This window comes from Periplaneta americana, chromosome 13, assembly GCF_040183065.1.
Source record: "Periplaneta americana isolate PAMFEO1 chromosome 13, P.americana_PAMFEO1_priV1, whole genome shotgun sequence".
Lineage (NCBI taxonomy): Eukaryota > Metazoa > Arthropoda > Insecta > Blattodea > Blattidae > Periplaneta > Periplaneta americana.
Window position 1 is genome coordinate 106734705 of NC_091129.1, and position 26584 is coordinate 106761288.

General features: G+C 35.7%; 1 protein-coding gene across 1 annotated transcript in view; it reads right to left on the bottom strand.

The window, feature by feature from the left end:
• Positions 1-2762: 2762 nt before the first annotated feature.
• LOC138712207 (tyrosine-protein phosphatase non-receptor type 13-like) overlaps positions 2763-26584 on the bottom strand; it is a 1532948-nt gene continuing 1509126 nt past the window's right edge. The window contains exon 6 of the mRNA XM_069843726.1: positions 2763-2779. The gene's annotated coding sequence lies outside the window, so the exon portion shown is untranslated. The remainder of the gene's footprint in view (positions 2780-26584) is intronic.

Here is a 26584-nt window from a genome sequence, read left to right on the forward strand (position 1 = left end):
ATATACACCTTTGTTTTTAAATTAGGGATCTAGAGCACTGGGGATATACTAAGTGACAGAAACCTAATGTTGAGAAAAACGAGTTTAAAATTAAGTTACAATGGAAAATTGTATGAAAAGTCTACGATGTCTGTTTTGTGTTTACATATTAATTTTTCGTCTTATGAAACAGATCAGTGCAGATTTTGAAGAAACTTTGAAATTAAGATATTAAAAATAATCATTTTATAATAAGACGTTGCACTTGTACCTCTTATGTTCCAAAATACAGTCTGATCCGTTTGGGTATGGATAATTTTAATTTATTATTATAAAGCTATTATGATAGTAGGAAAAATTTCTTGCTGGTTATAATATGATTAAAAGATGAGAGTTTCCATATAGAACAATCAACAATGCATAATCTGAAAGGATAAATGAAAATCGTAGATGATTAAAATGACTACTACATATCAACAGCAGGCACAATGTGTTCTTTGGTATGCTAAATTTGAGAGTGTTAAAAGAGTTCAAAGGAAATTTCGACGTGAGTATGGTGAGCGTAATGTATCTAAATACGATTCCATAATGTTGTGGTGTCGAATATTTGTAGAAACAGGTTGTGTTAAAAAAAACATGCAAGAGGTCCAGGCGAAACCCTGTACGAGAAGCAGCTATCTTTTGACTTGGCCTTCAAACTCTCCAGATCTAACCCCTCCTGACTTCTTCGTGTGGGGTTTTGTTAAAGACATTGTCTATTCACAGAAACCCAGGAACATTGATGATCTGAGAGTAAAAATTACTCAAGCTTTTCAACAAATTACCCCTCTTATGTTACAACGGACATGGGCTGAATTGCATCACCGTTATGAGGTGTGCAGAGTGCGCAATGGGAGTCACGTACAACTCTGAGGAATCTCCCATTTTTCAGTGTTGTATGCACAAAGTTTATTTTATCCATACCCAAACGGATCACCTTGTAAATTCAAACAATCCTACGTGTAGGTATGGAAAAAGTTGAAGTCTTTGAAACATATATTTATGTCAGCAAAAATAATTTTTCTTCTCTGGCGCCAAATGAAAAACTGTTTTAAACAAACGTTATTTAAGTACAATGGGGAATTAATACTACGGGTATAACATTTTTTGTAACCTTGTTCATTTAGGAGACAGAGTAATGGCTTCATTTTTTAAAGGCACCGATGACTTTTTATTGGATGAATCATTTAACCCCTTCAGGACCTGTTCAAAAATATCACAATGTACCATTCTAATGAGAGTTGCAAAAAATATGGAACTCATACTGTTCAAAATATATCACAATGTACCATTCTAATGAGAGTTGCAAAAAATATGGAACTCATAATTTAAGTACTTACTGAAAGTCCGAAATAAAATGACGCTGTACCACTGCAATACCGTTATTGGGTCTTGTTTCACAAATGGTACCCTAAATGACAGATGATATGCCACATTCTTAAGAATCATTTTCCGCGATATTTTGAAGGCCATACCGCTACCCTTGAGGAACAGAATGGTTATGTGGTAAAAGCGTAAGTGGACTGAACGTGGAAATCAGTTAGTTGGTCTGCTCTTCTACGGACATTCCTTCACTAGATTTTTTTTTCTTTGGAGAGCGGTCGAAATGTTCCAACAACACCAGAGGACATGCAGAAATGTATTATTTATGCTTGTGTATCCGTTTAGTAGGGGATACTACGTCAATCTAGAGCATCATTCATCGAAAGATCGGAAAAACACTACAATCATGTGACATCCTAATGGAAATAATGGAGCTTCAACTTACCCCCTCTCGCATATTGCTAGATGGTACCACCAGCTTCAACTCAAGGTCAGATATTTTTATCCTTCGTCTGTCGACGCCGTTTACTTCACTGCAACCTGCCGTGTAGTTTAGAAATTATAGGCGCGACAAATCTGGTCTGAAAATGTGTCGGTCTATTTTCTAGGCTGGCACCCTCATTCTGGACAGAAACGTATAGACGTATTCACGCCAAAAACTATTATAGAAAAATTAAATATTAATAGCACCTTATAAATTAATTCGGTAAATAGCGAGTTTAGCAGATCAAAATACAACATCGACAAACATATGAATACACTATGCTCTGGTGCAGTAGCAGCTTTAGAGAATGTGTGGAGTGTAATATTGGGTGTTCATTTCAAAGTATGTCATGACGTCTCTGTTGTGAGTCAGCGATTTGAAGCGAGTTTCAGCTTTTATGTCAGAGATGTTACCTATTATTCAAGGCGTTCAATCTGAACTTGAGAACGTGTACGGTATAACTTGAACGTCGTAGCAACAGATGGCGGCCTGTACGGTCTGTGTGCTACCATAACCTCTTTCTAACTGTGTTTTGCGCGGGCAAATCGTACGCAGGGTATTTGTTATCATCCGTTACGTACCGCAACATACCACAATACAAATCAAATGCTCCGTGTCCATGTTGACCGTCCAAGTTAATGTCAACAAATACGTAAGTAATCGTCTTAACTCTCTCCACATATTCCGACAGTAAGAAAAAAGCTCACCTCAATACGTGTTTCCAAACAGTTCACATTCCTACCACTACCGGCGTTAACGTGCGTATCGGTACGTATGTACTCTTCAAAATGAACGCTGTACTCCCTAGGAAACTTCTCTGGCACTTAGGTAATACGCCTCTGCGGAAGTGTAGGAAGATTGAATTCTCTAGGCTCGTCGGCTAGCCACATGACGGCATACGGCGAGCCATGACACACTTTGAACTGAACACCCGGTAGACAGTCAACCGAATTCCTGTATGTAATCCATAAAATAGTTAAAAGCTAAAATCCAATGGAAGGACATAAGTACATTCAGTGTACCCATGTGTTTTCCTACTAAAACAAAATGATGTGAAATTTAGAACAGCTGTTCACAAAAATCTCTGGAGTATCACAGTTATTAAAAAAACCTAAGTTCATTGAAACATTAAAGGTATAGTGATTTCAACATCCACTGTAGTAATGGCAGAAAGAGACTTCGCTTACAATGTGACCTATGTTATAAATGGGCTTTTATGACATCAAGAATTGTTAATAGCTCGCACTCAAAGTTGTACACGGCTTATATTTCTGCAACAGCACTTGTACCGTGTGAAGTTTACTATAGCAAGCATTGTTCTTTTACAATCCCCATAAGGCTTACTATTCTCAAGTTAAAACTTAACTTATACGAGGTACATAAGCCTGGGTTTAATGCACGTACATTGTGTGTACTTAGACTTGAAATTGTCGACTTTTGTATTGTTGAATGTCGGTCTATGTAAGAAACGTATTTAATTAAATCTACAGGGTTTACATAAAGTCGTTTTGTAGTAGACAATAAACAAAAAATGAGCATATGATAATGGCACATACTTTCGCAAAAATTGTTTTTTTTTTCATGTCAACAAAATGGTTTTTTGTAGTTTATTTTCAACTTTTTCTTCTTCTACTTCTTCTCCTTCTATGGCACTATAGAACCTTCAGTATGGCCTTGGCCTAACTAATGACAGTCTTGCAATCAAATCGACCCTGTTCTTTCAATCTCCATATTTAATCCCAATTTCCTTCATGTCATTTTTGACATCATGAAATCAGCACAGTTTAGGTCGTCCAGATTTTTTACTTGATCCAATTATTTTAGCGTCCAAAGAAGTTTTTGTTGTTTATCTTCCTTCATTCTGATCACATGGTCCAACCATTCCAGTTTTTTGAGTTTAATGTCAGTGATAATATCTACAGGGTGATTCAAGAAATTCTCCCTCAGTTCCTGGAGGAGATTCCTGAGATTATTTCGAACAAAAAATACAAATAAATTAATGGGATCACATTCATAATTACGGAGTTACGGTAATTTAAAAACGGCAGTGAAAAAGAAACATTTCAGGATTTCACTAACAAAAATGAAAAAAAAATAATTAAAACACAAATAATTGATTGTTTATGTATCAGTTTCTTTCGTTTAAAGTGGATTTAAATGGTAAAAGGTAAAAGGTAAAGGTATCCCCGTAAAATGCCATAAAGGCACTTGGGGGGCATGGAGGTAGAGCCCATGCTTTCCATGACCTCGGCACTAGAATGAGGTGGTGTGGTCGGCACCAGCTCTGACCGCCTTTTACCCCCGGGAAGGACCCGGTACTCAATTTTATAGGAGGCTGAGTGAACCTCGGGGCCGTTCTGAAAGTTTGGCAACGAGAAAAAATCCCGACACCACCTGGGATCGAACCCCGGACCTACCAACTGAGCTACCGGAATTTTCGAAAATGCTGAATGTAAAGACAACGGTCCGCACGGGTGTGAACCGCACGTGTAGCATTTCGCAGCTTCACACTGTGGTCCTTATTGTCGCCGCGGCACCTAGAATGCGTTGAAACAACTCTTCGGGTGTTTGTTTGTACCTTAATCTGATACACGATGTCTTTGATCCAACCATAGCGAATATCAACGACGTGCACATAGTTATGGCAACAAAGATGCCTAGCGCTGTTCACTATAACGCGTTTCGAAAACGTGCGTTTTTTTTTTTTCTCTCGCTGTTATTTATACTCGCTTTAACATCTTTGTCATATCGCGAGTTAATCTTTGGTTGAAATCCGAAGGCCTGTGTACTATTGTTGAGACTGGTTCCATTGTTGTGAACTAGATGGCGACTGTATATATGTTACTGATTTCTTATGAATATGATTTCGGTGATGAATGAGGCCGGTGATTTTCAGGGATGTTGTGGCTCGAATTTCCTGGCATTTGCCTTACGGTTGAGGAAAAACCCTGAAAAACCTCAACCAGGAAATTCAACCCGACCGGGAATCGAACCCGGGCCCTCTGCGTAAGAGACCAGCATGCTGACCCCTACACCACACAGGTGGTCGAAAATGTGTTGCAACTCCATAATATTATGAATGTGATCCCATTAATTTATTTACATTTTTTGTTTCAAATAATTTCAGGAATCATCTCCATAAACCGGAGAACTTCCTGAACTAACCTGTATATCCGTGTACATATTATTTTGAATCTCCTAATTAGTTCGCACACGCCAAACACCATTTCCAAAAACTGGACCGTAAATCATCCTGAGTACTACCTTCCTTTCCCATACACTCAGGATAGAATTAGCTCTTCCAGAGACAGTCCAAGTTTCATTGCCATATACCATAATAGGTTTGGTGATGCTTTTGTATAGGTTTGTATTAATTTGTTTACATATGTATCTAGCTTTCATGTTATAATCTGAAGCTCGTAGACAACGATTTGGAGCAACAATCATCTCGTACATATCTATAATTATTATTTTTTTTGTCTTCAATTTACATACTAGAATCACTAGAGATAATATAAACGCCTTAATCGGAACAAATCTTTGCTTTAAAACTTTTGGTCTAAGAACAAGAGAAAGATGGTGTATTTTTTAATTTTAGTAGGTTATTTTACGACGCTTTATCAACATCTTAGGCTATTTAGAGTCTGAATGAGATGAAGGTGATAATGCCGGTGAAATGAGTCCGGGGTCCAGCACCGATAGTTACCCAGCATTTGCTCATATTGGATTGAGGGAAAACCCCGGAAAAAACCTCAACCAGGTAACTTGTCCCAACCGGGAATCGAACCCGGGCCACCTGATTTCGCGGCAAACGCGCTAACCGTTACTCCACAGGTGTGGACAAGATTGTGTATCATCTACAGAAAGTAGAGTGTTGTGCAGATTATTACACTTTTTACTACGGCATATTTTTGACCAATAAATCAGTAGAAACGACGTATTTCAACAAATCATGGCTGCTTATCGTACTACAATTTTTATCACCTCTCTAGCATTTGTTTTTATCACCTCCATAGCAATTTTACCAGCTTCCTAGCATTTGTTTGTTTTATCACCTGCTTAGCATTTGTTTCTTTGTTTGCCAACATTGTACAGTACTTTCAATAATTGTAACTCCGAAAATGATTCATGTTTATTTCATCATCCTTAATTAAAAATGTTCTATCATTTATCTTGTTTATATTATTTAGGTTATGTTACAGTTTCTAGTGTATGAAATTATGGATAGTTACGTATCAGAGAATATATAATAAATAGCCTACTGATAATTGAAGTGGAATGCAACTGTTTAAATAAAAATGAATCTAAATCAACAAAGCCTTCTTGACTAGTAATCGTCCATATAATTAATATATTGTATAGAACAGCTCATCATAACACTCTACTGACATCTAGCGGAATATTTATAATGATGAGATGGTACAATAATACATTTTCAAGACAGTTTAGCAAGCCAATTACTATTTTATTGTATTAGAGTACTTTAGTTCTTCTAATCTTTATATACTTTCTTCTGATCGTGTAATAGACAATTAAATTCCACTCGATTTTTGATTTTATCTAGTTAAATTAAAATCTCTAGTGGGATTACTGTAGATAATAATTTTAAGAAGTTGTACGAAGTATGATGAAACTCGAAGTTTAAAATATGAAAGAGGAGTTGAAATAAATCACGCAAATATTGTTCCATTAGCTGCCTAATTTAAAATACCTGTAACTGATATGTTGAGGCTTCAGTAAAGTGACACGATCGTATTTCACGCTACGCGAACTCAGCGCGTGAGCTGCAGACGTTACGCAAACAAACATAATATGATCAATCCAGTCTTGGTTGGGCTGCCTGGGGGATACTGAGACATGAGAGGAATTATGTTAACACTACATCCTGACTAAGGCTCTAAGCCACGTCATCATTAATCAAGAGTCTAGAGCCTCACCCTCCAGTGACCTAGATTACCAATATAGATTTAGTCGCAATATATTGTGTTACTAAAAGCTCAATACCTGACAGCCATGTTCCACAATAAAATAGCAAAGAGTAACACTAATTCAACCACAGTAATGCACACAATTAATCAAGCCTGACTTGAATGCAGCTACTTTTTGCAAGTAGCAGTCCGTCACCATCAAGTTATGTTATCGTTTTCGTGGAAAGTCTCTTATCTCCTTTTCATCCTCTTTGCCTTCTTATTTTTCTTTCATCTTACTAAGTTAAAGAAAAACGCATTGTATAATTAAAATAATAGTACATTACGCAATGAGCCTATAATGATAGTACAGTAATTAAGACGCGAGTATATTTATGAAACGAGCGCAAGCGAGTTTCATAATTTTCATACGAGCGTCTTAATTACCATTATAGGCAAGTTTCATACGACTTTTTATGCTCGACCATATTTCTAACTTGAAATTATTCATAAGTATTCATATTATTCTTATCTGACTGGGGAACGGAAGTGACCTTGTGCAATATCTCATAAATTGTGAGATGTGCGCAGACGCGAAAGTATTGATTTTTTCCGAGGAACAAATGTCATTGACCTTGATATAATCTAGAGAGTAAAATGAACATTAATCTTGATATAACTTGGAAATTGATTTAGACATTGAAAAACGAGATGACAAATTGAATTTATTTGAATATTGTTTGTAATTAACGCTAATTATTATAGTAACAGAACATAACTTTCTGCGACAGTATTGGATTTCCAGCCTCCGTGACGTTTCGCTAGTTGTCTCTCGATTGCATATCCGCGAATAATCGATACTTGCGCTTTCATATTGCTACAATGGTGCTTTCTGATTGGTGGAAAACCTGAACTTTAATGAATAGGTGTACTTTAATGAGGTCCATTAAAGGGCTGATACCAGGTGTATAATTACTACATTTCGGCATGGTCGAGCATAAAATAATAAAACAATACAATTTTAAAATTTCCACACATAAAAGTAAGTGAAGATATCCAATAAAAAAAATCGTAATCGATGAAAAAATAACACAGAGTGAGTGATCATTTCCACTACATCTGTTTATTTTGTTTGCCATAGTTTCTTGTAAATAGTTTCCTTAATCTATCAGAAAATATTTCAATAATCGGTAATTTCACCACCATACAATTTTGTTATTCTAGGTTTAATTTGTAATTCAGTAAATATAAAATATTCTTTGTTTTTCTATGGTAAATTATCTAGCTTTCATTAGTCAGGTAATCTTTTAGTACTTTGATTTTTATTGTAATTGTAATTGTAAATTTAATACTAATTGTAATACTAAGGCCTGACGGCCTTATCTCTACCAGGTTAAATAAATAAATACTGATCTAATTTTCCTGCAAAACAAATCTGTGCATGCAAAATATGTCTATGACACTAATCTGACATTAGCAGACGTATTTCGATGGGAGACATCTGGCGGATCTAAGGGAAACCGTAACACACGGAAGTTCCCAGCCATTCCGAGAGTGCGAATGACGAGGCGAATACGATAGTTTTCAGCATGGAGGGGAGACTTGTCGGTTTTGTATGATTTCACGATTGGCTATTCGGAAAAACTATGAGTAACATCAATTTTCTAGTAATAATCATAATCATAATCTCCTTTTACGACATTAAGATACATGGATCGTATGCGGAGACTAAAAGGAAGGCAGAAAATACGAACGATTGGAGAATGCTGAGGTTTGCAGTGAAAGACCTGTGCTGGGGCAGAAAACTGTGAGTGAATGAATCTCCTTTTACTCTTCTATCGTCGCACACATTTTAAATGATGTTTGAGAATGAGATTTCTTGGGAATGGTACCCAAATGATGTAACTGCCACATAAGAGAAATATCGCAGACAAGTATAATGAACGCGATCTAATAATATGTAGGACAAAAATTCACGACTTCTGTCATCGAGTATCGAAATTACATTCCATGAGAAAGTTGTTGTAGTTCTTTAGCTAATTCAGTAGCCTACAGTATACCGTCTAGATATATAACATAGGACGGAGCAACCGGCTTAGCTTAGCAGGCTAAGGCGCTTGCCTGCCGACCTGAATTCCGTTCGGACGCGGGTTCGATTCTCGCTTGGACTGATTACCTGGTTTTTTCCGAGGTTTTCTCCAACCTTAAGACGAATCTCAGGTAATCTGTCGTGAATTCTCGGCTCCATCTCGCCAAATACCATCTCGCTATCACCAATCCCATCGACGCTAAATTACCTAGTAGTTGATACAGTGTCGTTAAATAACCAACTAAAAAAATATAGGACGGACAATAGTCATGAAATATAAGTTAAACCAATAGCGAAATAAAATTTGAAGTTCATGGGTATAAATGAGGCGTTTAGTTGCAAAATCAGATAGATCACTAAAACATAATTTTTCAGTATGAAGGAAAAACGTTTGCAAGGAACCAAGAATTTGTAACAAATACTATCCTTTCAAACCTGTAGGTAGAAGAAATGTCGGCAGGCCACGGATGAGATGGTCGGATCAGTTTTCTTGAAGACGGAACGAGCCACAAGGCTTATGCCGTGATGAAGATGATGATGATGATGATGACTATCCTTTCATCATACAAATCCATGTGATGTATCTAGTTTTAGAGCATGACAGTGCTATAGCAGTTGTAGAATCATATGAAGATATGAAATATACCATTAACTCATTTTCGAAAAAAAAATGATGTATCTGATTTTGAAACTGCTGTATACGCCTCAAATATTGATTGAAGTCCAAGCACTGCAGCACAGTAGAATCTGTAGATGTTTCACAACAACAAATCTGAAGACGTGCATGACGCATATGTTGACCCGCGAAACGAGTTTGTTAGTGAAGTTGCCTACAATCACGGCGAATACCTAATACAGCATCTACTCGTGTTGCTTATGCATAGGAAACATGACTTTAACCATCACACATATGTAAATGTTCTTCGATAGCTATTCGTTATCATCATTTGAACGTCTGGACTTCTGGACTGACTACACAAATGTTCTTACGAAACAGAATGAGTAAGCAGCCTTCTCCATTTACACAGCAGATGTATGTCGAAATATTTTTCTTTTCTCAGGTGTCTGCTAACGTTTGGGAATACTAAAACAGACACGATGACGAACAGTAAACACGAAGGCGTATGATTACAGCCTGCCAAAGTGACAGCGCCGGTGCGCCCATCACTTGTTAGTAGTAGAGCCAGGTAATACCTTCTTTCTTCGCATTTATTTCTACAATAAATCGACGAAGGGTAGCACAGACTTGTTTAAGCCAGTATTGTACGTAGAAGGCTTAGAATTTTAGTTCTATTATATAGAGGAAAAGACAAAGCCTTGTGACGCTGTGAGGAATCGATCAGGAATTCTCAAGAAAATACCAGTATTCGCTTTCAATATTCTTGATACTAAAATGTGTGTTATGTTTTGATATCCCTAAATTGGTTCACTGTTTAGTCTTCTGTTTCTCCACTTACCAGTATTTTCAGCTTAAATTTTACAGATTACTGTCTAGCCTACTGAGTAGTTACTTGATAATTTCTGCATTCGTTGTACAAAATGTAACAATACAATTTTAGTCCACAGCAAGAAAACAAAATGACAAAGTAATTGAATAGGCTAATAAATGGGATAATAAATTAGTTAATAATGAATTGTCAATAAATATGGGATGAAGATAAATACAAACATGACGAAGAGCACTGTTTAACAGAAGAAAAATAAAGAAGGTAAACACACGAATTCGAAATGAGGCAGTGCAACAAGCGAACAGCTTCAAATACTTGGGGTGTACTACAAGCAGTAACATGAGCTGCTGCCAGGAAGTCAAAAAGAGGATAGCAAAGGCAAAGGAAGCTTTTAATGGAAAAAGGGGCATCTTCCTAGGATCGCTGGAAAAAGAACTAAGGAAGAGACTATTAAAGTGTTCTGTGTGGAGTGTGGTATTTTATAGGGGCGGAAACATGGACATTACGACGAAGTGAAGAGAAACGACTGGAAACGTTTGAAATGTGGATATGGAGAAGAATGGAACGTCAGTCAAAATAAGAAATGAAGCTGTGCTAGAAAGAGTGTGTGAAGAAAGAATGATGCTGAAACTGATCAGAAAGAGAAAAAGGAATTGGTTGGGTCACTGGTTGGAAAGAAACTGCCTGCTGAAGGATGCACTGGAAGGAATGGTGAACGGGAGAAAAGTTCGTGGCAGAAGAAGATATCAGATGATAGACGACATTAAGATATATGGATCATATGAGGAGATAAAGAGGAAGGCAGAAAATACGAAAAACTGGAGAATGCTGGGTTTGCAGTGAAAGATCTATCCTTGGGTAGAACACTATGAATGAATCAATGAATGAATAGCATACCTCAAGTACAGTCAAAGAAAATTATGTATCTTTATGTGTAGAGGAAATATTTCTGTTTCTGAAACTGATCAAGAAGAGAAGAAGGAATTTGTTGAGTCACTGAGTGAGAAGAAACTGCCCACTGAAGGGCCTACTGGAAGGAATGGTGAACGGGAGAAGAGTTCGGAGCGGAAGAAAATATGAGATGATATACGACATTAAGTTACATGGATCATATGTAGAGACTAAGAGAAAGGCAGGGAATAGGAAAGATTGGAGAATGCTGGATTAGGAGTAAAGACCTGCCCTTGGGCAGAAAATGAATGCATATGTGTAGTCTGAATATCTATAAAATCTTGCTTCTGACCTTGTCGATATAGATATTACTCAAAATATTACGGAGTCAGAACTAACTAAATTTGCCGTGGTTTCTTCTCTGCTATGAAGTTAAGTATGCAGAGACTAGTTTACAGATTGTTATGCTGTGACATCACCTTACTACCCCAACTCCTGTTCTTTCTCGTTGTAATGCTGGGAAATCATTCCCTCCTATCCTAATTCCACCAAAACCAATTGAACATTCACCTTTCCCAATTCCCACCAAAACTCCATTCATAGTATGAACCAGACTAAGCCCCGATGTCAATCTGCGGAGCCATTCGAGTAGACGAAGCATAAAATCTATTATAAGAACCTCAGAACACAAGTGAAGGCGTCACTGTAAAATGAAAAAGAGAGCGAGACAGAAGACTTCATTGGCTGAAGAAGTAATTGCAGCCGCGAGTCGTTATGCGAATTATGGCCGCTGGAAGCTGTAACAGCCTGGATTGTAGCTATTGTTCATTACACAAGACGCGGTGATGAGCGCGCCGCCACAACCACAAGTCGGAGGCAACTGCAAGTTCTTATGCGTGCGACCTGGAGCTCGAACTTTGCTGTGGGAGGTGGTTCGTCCGTGGAGTCAAACGGGCGGCCGCTAATTTTCATTTAGGGGTAAGAACGTGTGTCCGTAAAGCACCGAGTGGCTTTTGAATTTCATCTGCTGTTCCCTGAATGTGACTGTATAATAGCCATGTAGAGGTTAAGTTGTCCCAGTTGGAAAAGTGAAACAATGATGGGAACAGAGCGAGAGTAGACAATTATATAGACGAAGGAATCTAAGTGACCACGATGTAAATGGTTATGTCAGAACAAGATTTAGCCTAAGCCTGAAACTAAAGAAAGGGTAAATTACGAGAAAATGAGTAAATTAATGAATAAATTAGTAAATGAGAGGATTAATGGACAAGTATATTATAAGTTCGTGAATACGTTATTAAATGGATAAGTGAACGATTGAGACTAAGTGAATGACTGAATGAGTGAATAATTGAATGAGTGAGGGAAAGAGTGAATCATACAATAGATGAACAATTGAATGAGTGAGCGAGAGAATGAATTATGCAGTAGATAAATAAGTAAATAATTGAATGAGTGAGCGAGAGAGTGAATTATTGAGGAGATACATCGCTTAGTGAATAACTGAATTAGTGAGGGAAAGAGTGAATTATTGAGCAGATATCGTTAATAAATATGTGAATTAGTAAGCGAGAGAGTGAATTATTAATTAGATTGATTATGGAATGAATAAGTGAATGAATGAGTGAGACAGTTATTAAGTAGACGGTTTCAGGTCATTTTTCCGAAACCAAATTTCCGAATGTTAATTTTTCCGAATGTCCCTTTTTCCGAACTCCTCATTTCCGAATGACCATTTTTTCCGAATGACCATTTTTCATAGGATGTTTTCCGAAATCAAGAATATTAATTGAAATAATTAGTAAAGAGGACATTAAATTTATTGTGATTTTAAACTGAAAAATGAATGTATTGCAAGTCATGGACTGTATTTAATTCCTTTCCAGAAGCTAAAATTGTACCCAATTCTTCTTAAGTACTGAAGTCTGCGGTTTTCTTCCTTGTATGTTTCATATTTGAGTATTATTGCCCTGATTCTGTTTTGTACTCCTATCCACCTTTTGAAGGAACTTGATGTAATTCGTTCCTTAAAATCTGCCCTGGATTAAGCTCTGGGTGATTCTGTGCCGTTTTTTTTCAAGTTACTTTTCACCAACGTTGCTTGTGCTTCATCTCTATTCGGAGCATGACACTGAGAATGGCGATTTCTTTACCATTTCTGTCTGTTATGGCTCTTGCTGAACACTCCTTCTGCCTCAGTCTTACACATTCTCAATATCGTATCTTTTCACCAGAACCATTTTTACCTTCGTAATATATGAAGATCCATTAATAATTTCATACCCCGTTTACCTGAAGTAATAATTTGTACATCCATTGTGACTTGTTAATTTCAAGATATTAATGAACACTAATAATTTTGTATGTTTACTACGGAAACCATGCTAATAATGTATTGGATTATTAATTTCGGTAAACAGTGAACCCGTAAAAGAAACGGTAATTTGTAGAAATGACTATTTGGAAAAATGATCATTCAGAAAAAATGTATTCGGAAAAAAAGATTAGGAAAAGTAGGTTTCGGAAAAATAGTCTTCGGAAAAGGGGTCAGTTGGAAAGTTGATTTCGGAAAAATGGGTGCAAACGAAGTAAACAGGTCATTCTATAAATAATTGAATGAATAAGCGTTGCAATAAATTATTGAATGAACAAATGAAAAAGTGATTGAGGGAGTGAATTATTGAGTGGACGAATAATTGAATAAATAATAATTGAATCAGTGAACGAGAGAGGCAATTATTCAGTCAATGAGGCACTGAGTTAATATATGGAAGAGTGAAAAAGAGAGTGAATTATTGAGTAGATGAATCATTGAGTGAATAACTGAATGAGAGTGGGAGAGAATGACTTATTCAGCAGATGAATAATTGTATCAATATATAAATGAGTGAGCGAGAGAGTAAAATTTTGATTAGATGAATCATTGAATTAATAATTGCATGAGTCAGACTAAATTGTTGAGTATATGACTCAGGAAATGAATAAACGAGTGAGAGCGAGAGTGAATTTTTGAGCGAATGACTCATTGAATGAACAAGTGAAAGACTGAGCGAGAGAGTGTGTTACTGAGTGAGTGAGTCATTAAAGCAATAAAGTGAAAAGTTAACGAGAAATGAATTATTGAGCGAAAGAGTCATTTAGTCTATAAATGAATGAGTGAGCGAAAATATGAATTATTAACTTATGAATAAGTGAATGTATTGAATAGTAGATCTATTTAAGTGATTGAATGAATTATTGAATCAGCAAAAAAATTACTTAAAGATTGGACGAGGTAGTTTAATTGAATATAGAACAGACGATTAAACAAAAATTGATAAATGAGTGAGCGAACAAACGAATAAGCAAAAATAAATACAATAATTACTCAGTGAATTAATAAATTAAAGAAGTAATTAATAAATAATACTTAGTCGATAAGTTCTTCTTCTTTGTCTTAGTTTAACCTCTCCCCTTTAGGTGCATTTACACGACCCACGCCACTCGGGCCTTACAGGGCCGCGACCTGTCGGGAGAGGAATTAATCTATGGATCACATACATGCTTTTTTTTTACCACACAAGGACATGGAGGGCCTACCCGGATGAGAGTCGATAAGTTAATGAGAACATTATTATTAATGAGTGATTTTGTAAATCTTCATCATAGATTAAGCATTAGGTGTTTCCATGTAGTCTGTAGGGAATTCATTCAAAGTTCTTTAGGTCATCCTTTAGGCCCTATTTAATTTGTCGACTTCTTTTTAATTAAAAAAATTACGTAGGTTCAATTCCATTTAAGTCAGATATACTGTTGTTTCTATAGAATAAGCAATCACTTTTTTCATTTCACTTAATTATTATCAGTTCTTCCCTCATTTATTCGTTTTTCTCCTAATCTAATTTTTTATAGCTTTTTGAACTTCGAAGGAACTTCGCTTCCACTGTTTAGAGTTTAGCCTTGACTCTCTCTCAACTAAATCGGGAAGTTGATAAATTAAGGAATAAATTAATGTATAAATTCATAAATTAACGAGCAACATAATAAATAAATTAATGATTGACTTAATAAATAAAATAAAATAAAATAATAAACTAATGAGCGACGTGACAATGAAATAATTAATGAAAAACTTAGTGAATGACAGAATGAATCACTGAATGTATGTATAAACGAATGAATAAATAGGTAAATAAATCAGTGAGTGAGTGAGTGAGTGAGTTAAGGGATAAATAGTGAGCTAGTGACGTATAAAATAATAAATGAAAAAATAAATTAAAGATTGACCGAATGAATTTGTGAATGGATGGATCAATTAATAATTAAATTTTAGAGTAAGAGATTCAGAAAGAACAAATGAAATACTGAATCGATTAATTAATTGATTTAATGAATGTAGAATGGATGGATAAAATATTCAGTAGATAAACGCTTGAAGAAAATATCTTTTGAACCAACATTTCAGACAATGCTCCTCAGACAACATATTCAATATTGAACTCCAGCCTCTCTACTGGTATCCTCCAGCTCAGCTACAACTGGTATGGGGCAGTAGTGGTTACGAGTTTCATTTCATACAATAATTATAATGAACTGCCCACATTATTTTTTTTTAACAGGGAGAAATCACAACCACCCACTGATGTTATTTGCCTGAAACGTACATCAGCCAGGAATTTCATACGGAACGAGAGCTTGGTGAAACAATAGCAGCAACAAATATGGCAGAGGAGGCAGTATTGTGTTGCGATAAAATATTTATCTGCGGGCCATACTTTATACGGCGCGGCCACAGGAATGCAGTAATACTATTTAATTGTGGGAGTCGCATGCCACACAGCGGCCCTACATAAATATTCCCACCGGTTAGTGAAAATGCCCTCGCACTCGTTTGCAATATTAACACCCGTGTGTGAGGCCAGCATCCTTGTGATTAGTCAGTGCGCGGGGTCTGTTCACGTTCATTGCCACGTTTAATCCACAGAAATTTCGTTGAGGTAGGTAACTGAAGAGCGAGTACGCAAATAAATAAATAAATAAATATGTAAGAACGTAAATAAATGAGTGAATAAGTCAAAGAGTGAATAAATTATGAAAGAAAGACGAAGGAAGAAAGAAAAAAAGAAAGAAAGAATGAATGAATGAATGAGTGAATGAACGGAGGATTGAATGAATGAATGATTGAAAGATTGAGAGAAAGAATGAATGGAAAAACGAATGAATGAATCTGTGCATGCATGAAAGGATGAATAAATGAACGATTAAATAAAGCGAATGAGTGAATAAATAAGTAAATGAATAAGTGGATGAATCTATGAATGAATGAATGAATGAGCGAATTAATTAACAATGGAATGAGTGAATGGATGAAAGAAATATTATATATATATATATATATATATATATATACATTAATATTTTAATCAATGAATAAAAACGGCTGAACGATTAAGAAAACTGGGAAGTTCAATACTATAAACAGTTACAAAAGACAAACACTAACTCTCTGATATTTTCTACGACATAAGATGACGCACTCTCGACTTCCACAATGCTTCCGGTTCTCCGATCTTTCGTTGACTTGTATATCAACTCAACAAACTCAACACAGACTCAAGTTTACCGGAACGTTTTTGCTTCCCTTCGTTTTTATTTCTCATACATAAATTTTTTATTATCACTTTTGAAATACTCTGCCTACAGTGTGGAAGTGAAATAACCCTGCAGATTTTTAGAGTGAACAGCTCATGTTGTATGTAACAAAAAGCTGTAATACCATATTGGTGGTAAGTTAATTTTTTATCAGAAAAATGTTTTTTCCCCTCCCCCCTAAATGTTTAATACCCTCTTATTCGGTAACTATTGCGAATTGGGTCGTGATTTTTGTCCATATCGATAGAACATTTAATAAAGAATCATTTATCCCTCTGTCGTATTTCAATAAAGTGGACGATTTTCGTATAAATTTAATTTAAAGGCAACTAAGTTCAAACAACTGAACGATGCAATTGACATCGCAACGTTTTAGCACAGTCTAGTATATACAGTCACGAAGGTTGAGTTGTGAGGGTGCTAGGAACAATAGACTGTGCAGGTACTATTTCGCATTGCCTGCAATGAGGCGATAATAGCGATCCTAGTGGTTAGCAACTATATATGGAGACATACTTACTACGTATTGAACTTCGTGACTCTATATACTAGACTTAGTCGTAGCTAGAGAAGGAAGCTCGAGGCAGTACACGTACGCTGAGTTCGTTGACCTCTTATCTGTATTGCGATACGAAAGGAGACTTTTAGCGGTGAGGTTGCCAGACTGCTGGAACTTTCAAATTAACTTTCTACTTAACCATGCACTTAATCACAAAACTTAATATAGGTTTCCCATTCATTTAAACGTACCCTATCGTACTGTACCTTGACGAGTTCAAGCTCCCCTGTCCATAGGTCTCCTGCCGAGCGGATGGCAGTTCAGTACAGGCATTCGATAAACAACTTACAATGCCATTCACAGTTCAGAAATACTATATGTTATTAATTTATGGAGAAAGTCGTCGTCTAATATTGTAAACTTTAATAATTAGTTAAATATTGCAATTAGAAAAAAAATGTAAGGACTTTTTTCTTCATTATGACATGAATAATCATCAGTTAAAATAATGACACTTATACACCTTACACTCTGTATATACAGCAATGTTATTCAGTTCTGCTTGACATGGACGCATTACACTCGCTTGCATAATATATGCGTAACTACAGAAAGTTAATACAAGCTTAACATTTCTCATATTCAGATGGATAAATAACAGTAACAATATTGACGTGATATTTTCATGTGTTTATACAGGGAAATCATTTTATTTTTACTAACACTTCTAATATTAACCTGGCTATACCTTTGGATTAACGGTTGAGAATCGGAAACACAGTTTGCTACCCCCTTCCACGACTGGAGTTCGATAATACTGGCGTAAAATACAAACAAATCACTTTACTAGGTATAGGAGGGAAGAAAAATAATTCATTTATGTAAACTAGGAAATATCGCGATTTTGAGTTTGATAATTTTCATTAGGTTTTTGTTTAATAAAAATACAGTACTGTATTAACAATAAGTGTTTTTACTTACGAACTGAGCTATCCATTCGGACATATTCATTATGCAGTGTATATTACATTGTCTACAGAACGTCAGCATGCAATGTGAAGAGTACATTAAAGTTAAAAAATAATCATAATATGGATATTTAAACACATTTTTGAAAATGGTGGCCGTTCATTTCGATAGAGACTTCAGTTCTTCTGTGCATATTATGTCACTGTAGACCATTGTAACAAATTCCAATGTTCAGTTTCGTCCTTCGTACTAGTAACTCATGTTGAAATAATTCTGTACCTACTCTATAACAGAATACGTTACATACTGTAAATTCAATCTTCACTTCTGCCCGATCCCAAAAATAAAATTACTCAGACATGCTATCTACTGTCCGTCCAAATGGTTTTGTTGCAAGGTCATAGAAATGGGGGAAACCACGTGACAGTTAATTATTTAACGAGGCCCTTTTATTTAAATTATTTTAAACAGTTGCATAATATTACGTAGACGTCCAATTCCTGACAGAAATTAATGTTTTCAGAAAAGAGCTAAGACAGCCCAGCCACTAGCCTTTACAGAGGGACGAGCAGAAGCGGGTGGGGGAAACCGGGATGCGACGTAGGCAAACGAACAATAGTACCTGTGCGAAAGCATGATTCAATATTGAAATCACTTTCGTCACTGGAAAAAGCGAACATATTTCTGGAACGTACTATGCTCACTAACCCAGTACTGTTTACTATGACCGTAAGGCGACTTTGACTGTATACGCAGCCTTGGCTCTGTGTGGAGGGCAGTTTGAGTTACTAGTAGTGGAGTGAAATACATTCAAAAACTCAAGTATAATAGCAATTGAAGTAAAAATAAAATGATGTCCCTGTATTTAGTAGGCCTATACTCCACCAACTAATTTCTAATTTCTGTGACTCAAAATCAGTTCCATACTTGTCCCCAAATCCCTTAATGCGTTTCTTGCCTGAGGATAGAAGGTCAAGGCCCTCGAAGACACCCAATTCGTATCGGCTCTCTGAGGACAGAGCGGGGGTGAACCAATAACTTTACTGTCCATTAAGCCTAACCAAACACTTGCCGTTGACGTGTTAGTGGGCTGCATCCGGTTACTTTGCGACTCGAATTGGACAGCTGCGTGTATTGACAGAGCCGCATATTGGAAATGTCCATGAGAGGATGTTCACAGTCAGAAGTCAATTTTCAGAAACCAAACGTTATGTAATGCAGAGGCCGGCATAACAAGAACATGTTGATTCACTTACAACCCTGATGCAAGTTTAATACTGTGTCCAGTGGCTGAATGACGAAAGCGGGAAAAGAAGAGGAAAGGAAACGCTGATGAAAGAAGAAACAAAGACGGGACAAATGACAGGAGATTTGAGAAAATCCCTTTGATTGTTTGTAATGTTTACACAGGAGATAGGATAATGCAATTAGTATTTTAATATTCATTTTGAGATTTGTTTCAGGTGACAAGCAAACATTCTGATGGGGGCGAGATAAAAAAGTTAATTTTTTTTCTTCCACCATGTTAATAATGTCAAATGAAGTGCTTATAGAAATTTTAGCCACACGACCGCAATTACGAGGCCCTGGGCCGTTTACAGATTAAAAACACAATTGAATGCAACGATTTATTGAAACAGATACAGTAATTGTTGCGCTATTTGTCAACATATCCCCCACAGGAATTGAACATTTTTCATACCATGAGATCAATTTTTGTATCCTTGTGTCGTAGAAGTCAGCCGCCTGGAATCGGAACCAGCGTTTGACAGCCGTCTGCACCTCTCTGTCGATCCCATGATATTGATAAATGTCTCAATTTCGGTGGGGAATATGTTGGAAAAATAGCTCAAGAATTGCTGTGTCTGTTTCAATAAATTTTTCCAACGAAATTGTATTTTTTTTTCTGTTAGACCCTGGCAAACTAATTTTTTTCCGGCCCTCGTAATTGCGGTCGAGTGGCCAACATTTATATAAGCACTTCTTTTGATATTATTAACATGGTGGAAGAAAAAAAAATTTACTTTTTTATCTGCCCCCATCAGAACGTTTGCTTGTTAGATATAACTATTTGGCATGTTGGTGAAAAAATGAATTAGTACTTAAATTATTACATTTTGTAAATTACGTAAAATGTCTCATTTTAGGGATGGTACTTTACGGTTAATAAAAATCTTAAATTCCGATATAAAACTTGATTAATTTCAGTGTTAATCGCACAAAAAACAGAAATTCGGTGCCATTTCGCACTTAAAAAATATGCCTTCTTGACTCCTGTCGTGCAAAATACATTATTAAATATTCCTGAAAAGAGAAGAGGTATGCACCATCAAGGAAGTCTAAGGATCTTCGTACATTTTAACAATACGTACAGTTTTCTATCGGTACATTCAGGCTAGTTCTACTTTCCTACTTAAAAATAGTAACTCGAAAATATTAGATTGAAAATTCTGTACGTATTGAAATATAGTTTCGGTATTGAATTCATAATTTTGTACATAAATATCGTGCAAAATATATTATATTTTAGTCATTTACAATTTTTAAGAAAATTCCAATATCAATTCAAAACAAAGTCGTAAATTCACTGACATGTCTATCAACAATACAGTAGACAGCCACTATGTTTATTTCTATTTTATGAGGTAAATTTTTATGTAACTACCTCTTTTGATCTCATTAAGTACCTAAATCGTATCAGCATGTAATTACTTAAATCCGATCCAGTTGTATGTTCAACTACGCAAGCAAATTTTAATCCTGGTTGAGTGTAAGAGAAGGCCTTCCGGCCTTAACTCTGCCAGGTTAAATAAAGTCATTATTATTATTATTATTATTATTATTATTATTATTATTAAATATATATCCTTTGGGCACTTTAAATTCAAATGTCGTAAAAAATTCCTGAAAAACAATAATCCCGAATAAATTCATGCTAAAAATTAAAATTCCGCGTTATTTCGCGTGTTAAGACTTACGATAGTTTGACCTGAAAGGTCTTGAAACAAAGTTTTATACATAAATTGAAAGACAAAAGCTCATTTTTACCACGGATCCATATCAAGCGATTTAATTTAGATAGGTCTACATCTTTGAATAATAGTGAAAGAAAAGAAAAAACAGTAATAACATTCACAATACGGTAAAAGAACTGAATTGCTGCCAAACCCGTAGGACGTACGTATGTGTCACCTATGTGACACTCGTATGTACACAAACATGGCTAATTCTTAAACATTTTCATCCCAAAAGTCCTCGCCTGCACATTGAACATAGATTTTTATGGAGAGTAGGTTTTTAGTCACCGACTAAAATGTATGAAGATAAATGTGTGTAATTTGCAGGGAGAAGTTAGTTTCTTCTCAAATATGCACTCGTGAGGGGGAATCTGCATGCGCGTCTCTCTGGTGAACGAATGTGAGAGCACTCGACCTTCTCCGTTCTCGCGATGTAGAAATTAAGTCTTAATTGCGATAAGCGACTTGATGTGCACCTCATTTGCTGTTGCATTTTCTGAACTGTAGGGAAATACGAAGTAGAATATTTGCAGCAAAAATAGATTCTATTAAGCCCAAAACTTCATACTTCAGGTTTTTTTATGTAGTGCACAAATTTTAATACAGAATGCAACTGGAAGTTATTAAATTTTAACAAGATATTAGAACACATGTACAGTATATTTTTTCTCTGAATACTTACACGAGAAAGTCTCATTTATAGGAGTTAGAATGAAAAAAATAAGCACTCCAGCTCTTTATTTAAGGGAAGAAGTGGTATAATTTGATATTTATTTGCTGATTTATGAAGAAATAACGAAAAGAAAGAAATGACGAGAAGAAAAAAAATAACGAGAAGAAAAGAAATGACGAGAAGAAAAGAAATGACGAGAAGAAAAGAAATGACTAAAAAAAACCATAACGAGAAGAATAGAAATAACGAGAAGAAAGAAATGACGAAAAGAAAATAAATGACAAAAAGAAACGAAATGACGAGAAGAAAAGAGGTAACGAGTATAGAAGAAATGACGAGAAGAGAAGAAATGACAAGAATGAAAGAAAGGACGAGAAGAAAAGAAACGTCAAGAAGAAAGAAATTACGGGAAGAAATAAATAACGAAATAAAAAATGACGGGAAGAAAGAAGTGTCAAAAGAAACAAAATGAGAAGAAGAGAATAAATAACGAGAAGAAAATAGGTAATGAGTATAAAAGAAATGACGAGAAGAGAAGAAATGAGGAGAATGAAAGAAATGAAGGAAGAAAAGAAAGAACAAAAAATAAATAACGGGAAAATAAATGACGAAATGAAAAAATGACGAGAAGAAAGAAATGACGAGAAAAAAGGAATTACGAGACGGAAAGGAAATATCGAGACGAGAAGAAAAGAAGTGACGAGAAGCAAATAAATGACGAAAAGAAACGAAATGACAAGAAGAAAAGAGGTAACGAGTATAAAAGAAATGACAAGGATGAAAGAAATAACGAGAAGGAAAGGTACGACAAGAAGAAAGAAATTACGAGAAGAAAAATGACGAAAAGAAAAAATGACGAGAAGAAAAGAAATGACGAGAAAAAAGAAATTACGAGACGGAAAGGAAATATCGAGACGAGAAGAAAAGAAGTGACGAGAAGCAAATAAATGACGAAAAGAAACGAAATGACAAGAAGAAAAGAGGTAACGAGTATAAAAGAAATGACAAGGATGAAAGAAATAACGAGAAGGAAAGGTACGACAAGAAGAAAGAAATTACGAGAAGAAAAATGACGAAAAGAAAAAATGACGAGAAGAAAAGAAATGACGAGAAAAAAGAAATTACGAGACGGAAAGGAAATACCGAGACGAGAAGAAAAGAAGTGACGAGAAGCAAATAAATGACGAAAAGAAACGAAATGACAAGAAGAAAAGAGGTAACGAGTATAAAAGAAATGACACGGATGAAAGAAATAACGAGAAGGAAAGGTACGACAAGAAGAAAGAAATTACGAGAAGAAAAATGACGACAAGAAGAAAGAAATTACGAGACGGAAAGGAAATATCGAGACGAGAAGAAAAGAAGTGACGAGAAGAAAATAAATGACGAAAAGAAACGAAATGACAAGAAGAAAAAAGGTAACGAGTATAAAAGAAATGACAAGAATGAAAGAAATGACAAGGATGAAAGAAATGACGAGAAGGAAAGATACGACAAGAAGAAAGAAATTACGAGAAGAAAAATGACGAAAAGAAAGAAACGATGAGAAGAGAAGAAATCAAAAATAGAATGGCTAGTATGAATAGAAAGATGCTTGGAAGGAGTAAGAAAAGCGATATAGCAGAGTATGACACGGAGGAGAAATGAAAAGAAAAGAGAAATAGTAGAGAGTGAGACAAGAAAGGAGATGTAATAGGTGCAGGAAGAGTGGTGGCAAGCAGTAAGAGGTGTAGCAAAACAATATTGATGCAAGACAAGAAATAGAAGGAAAAAGTATATTGGGATGATTGGGAACAGGAGGAAAAAGATTAAAGAAAATGTGGGAAGAAAGAGAGATAACATTGTGAAGGTGTGTAGGGTAACACCTGCGCTATGCAAGTAACTGCAGGTTTATCTCTCCTGAGAGGATCGTTACTATCCCAACCCGCACAAACAAGTTTTAGTAATATGTACGAAGCTAGGCTTCTACAACCTTGTGCTGCGCTTTATGAAAGATATGTCCTATTTACAGAGAGCGGGTATATGAAAGACATGTTGCTACAAAGAAAGGACGACATAATGGAATGTGCCTTTGTACGAAAACGATATACTCTCCCCTTAAATTTTCTAATACCCAAGCTGTTGGTTTTGAAAACACGACCGACTCCTCATAATGTCAGCCTTTTTTATTCCTCGACAACATCAAAGCCCGAGAGCACCACATTAGTCTACATAATACGCGCATAGTTTCAACATATGCTCAAAATATGCGACGAGGTCTATCTCCAAGTTTCACGTCGTGTTGTAGCGTCAAGATGAAAGGATACGGAGTAATCGCTTATGAGAGCTCCAGGAAAAATGTGAACAAAAACTTTCTGCTGCTGGCATCAGAAACATTACCATAAATTTAGACTTCAAACATATTTTCCAAGACGCAATCTCAATGAAAAATGTCACATACCGAAGGACATGGTCCGCATTATTGCAGAGTTAGCTCTTGAGAACTTCATTAAGGGGAAACTATGGTGAAATAATGGTGAAAAATAAAAAGAATCCACTTTATTTTGTTTTTATGTTCGTAATTATAGTCCCGTCGCTCTTATTTCCGGCAGACAATCACGTAGCACGTCGGCTACATTTAAAGTGTGCGTCTTGTAATTCGCTGATGATGACGTTATGCACTTCCTAAGTCTCGATAAATACTTAATATAATCGCCCGCCATTTTGGCTCTTTCGTTGGCGTTCGCAGAAAGCACACAAGGACGTTATTTGCCGCTCAATTATTTGCTGAATTACAGTGCATTTGGAGCTACGACATGATAATGTTTAACGGTGTGGAAAATAGATTCCTCGTCTGTTAGCTCGGTAACGAAAGAACAAAAATGGCGAACGATACTACCTACCTAGACTTTATACAGCCTTCACTACCTAAGATGTAAGCAAAGAGGAGGCGTCACACCGGGAATAACAGCATCGCGACTTTATATTCGAACATTCTAGTTTCATGATATGGTTTAATTTCCTATTCAGAGCCCTTCAAACTGTGTCACGTGATATATTTTAATAGAAAAAAAGAAATTGGAAAAAAAGTAAAAAATGCTCCCTATAGCTAAACAGGCGAACTCCATTCTAATCTGAAACCTTCACTGTCCTAAGGAACCACCCCATTTAATCAAATGTGACCAAACACGTGCGTGAATGAGTTGAGAGAAAATGTATTTTAATGCTATTTTCTCGACTTTAAAATTTTTAGCAGTTTCTTGAATTAAAAAGCTCCTTGCAAAACAGTAAACTTATTGAATAATTTTACAGGGAGTTATATCTGAAATCTTGATTTGCAGTAAACTTATTGTAAGATCGGTCTGAAACTTCTCACAGATATCAATAAAATTTTATAAATAAAATGTAATTAACAGTTGTTTGAAATATTAATACTCTATTACGTTCCCTCTAAGCATATTCATATTTTACTTAGATTAAAAGAACGGTTCAGAATCATAGTGGGCCAAGCGCCATTTACTAAAACCGTAGATAACAAGGATTATTACTAGGGGGTGGATGTTGATGAAAAGTCATCTTATTTTTCACATTAGCACGATGCCTATTAATATAGAAATCTTTTCTGTGTTAATATCAACGTGAACAAATAATTTCTTCTATTGAATTGTTTGCATTTTTTACGTTTTCGAACTAATAGATCATTTTTACATTTTTTCGGCATTTTTTGGTCATTTTTAATGCTCTGAAGAATTTTTAAATCATTTGGAATGCATTAATAATTTTTACTTTCTTCTTTACCGATAGGTCTCTTAAATCATTTTCTAAGCAAATAGGTCAGTAATAATTAGGCCTACCTACTGAATAAGTGGATAACAATGAAGTTTGAGTTTTATAGTTTGGAACAGACTCTAAAGTCCATCTCTCATTCCACTGAAGGCTTCACTCCACATAACGGAAGTAATATAAAATGCTTGACAACAGCTTAGTTTAAGTGAAGGCTTTCACCGTTACTGTTTTTTTTCTCGGTACGAAGATGTCTTTAGAATTTATGTTTGGAAGGGGGAAACTTTCACCGTGTCGTGGGCAGGACGTTGTGTCCTCAACATGGTTCGGAAGGAATGTCTACTGTAGTAGACAATATTTTTAACGCAAAAAATTGCAAGAATGGACGCTGCACCCACAATTTATTTTGTCATTCACACTCCCTCATCTGGAAGATCTGGTAACAAAAGTGAAGCACGGAAGCAGGAGAAGATGAAGAATGAAGGCACTGACATGGACCACCCCTGATTGAAACACATTCTAAACCCTCATTAAAATCTATAGTTTTCTCTTAAAACCTTCATTTTGTTGCATGTTCTTTTCCTTTACCTTAGCCAAATTCCAGGAAGTTGCCTCCTCTCTTCGAGATTTGCAGTGCAGTTATTGAAACAAGGCGACTAATTTTTAAGAAGTTGTGGTGTGAGTACGGTGAATATTTAAATGTCATTTTCTTTTAATTGTATATCATTTTTCCATTAGTTTAAGGGCATTTTAATGATCATTTTAAGTACATTTTTAGGTCATCAACATCCGCCCCCTAGTTATTACCATAATTCAATGGAAACATATAAGCAAGTAATATAAAGTATACACATTAAAACTAAATGATAT